Source organism: Herpailurus yagouaroundi, unplaced genomic scaffold, assembly GCF_014898765.1.
Source record: "Herpailurus yagouaroundi ecotype Mexico unplaced genomic scaffold, PumYag 67793, whole genome shotgun sequence".
Lineage (NCBI taxonomy): Eukaryota > Metazoa > Chordata > Mammalia > Carnivora > Felidae > Herpailurus > Herpailurus yagouaroundi.
The window spans coordinates 26373558-26374113 of NW_024420586.1; the positions used below are offsets into that span (position 1 = coordinate 26373558).

General features: G+C 36.5%; 1 protein-coding gene across 1 annotated transcript in view; it reads right to left on the bottom strand.

The window, feature by feature from the left end:
• DGKK (diacylglycerol kinase kappa) overlaps nucleotides 1-556 on the bottom strand; it is a 173529-nt gene that overhangs the window by 62028 nt on the left and 110945 nt on the right. The gene's annotated exons all lie outside the window — the stretch shown is intronic.

Genomic DNA, 556 nt, shown 5'->3' on the forward strand with positions numbered 1-556 from the left:
GACTCCACCAAAAGTCTGCTAGAACTGATACATGAATTCAGCAAAGTTGCAGGATACAAAATCAATGTACAGAAATCAGTTGCATTCTTATACACTAACAATGAAGCAACAGAAACACAAATAAAGAAACTGATCCCATTCACAATTGCACCAAGAAGCATAAAATACCTAGGAATAAATCTAACCAAAGATGTAAAGGATCTGTATGCTGAAAACTATAGAAAGCTTATGAAGGTAATTGAAGAAGATTTAAAGAAATGGAAAGACATTCCCTGCTCATGGATTGGAACAATAAATATTGTCAAAATGTCAATACTACCCAAAGCTATCTACACATTCAATGCAATCCCAATCAAAATTGCACCAGCATTCTTCTCGAAACTAGAACAAGCAATCCTAAAATTCATATGGAACCACAAAAGGCCCCGAATAGCCAAAGTAATTTTGAAGAAGAAGACCAAAGCAGGAGGCATCACAATCCCAGACTTTAGCCTCTACTACAAAGCTGTCATCATCAAGACAGCATGGTATTGGCACAAAAACAGACACATAGACC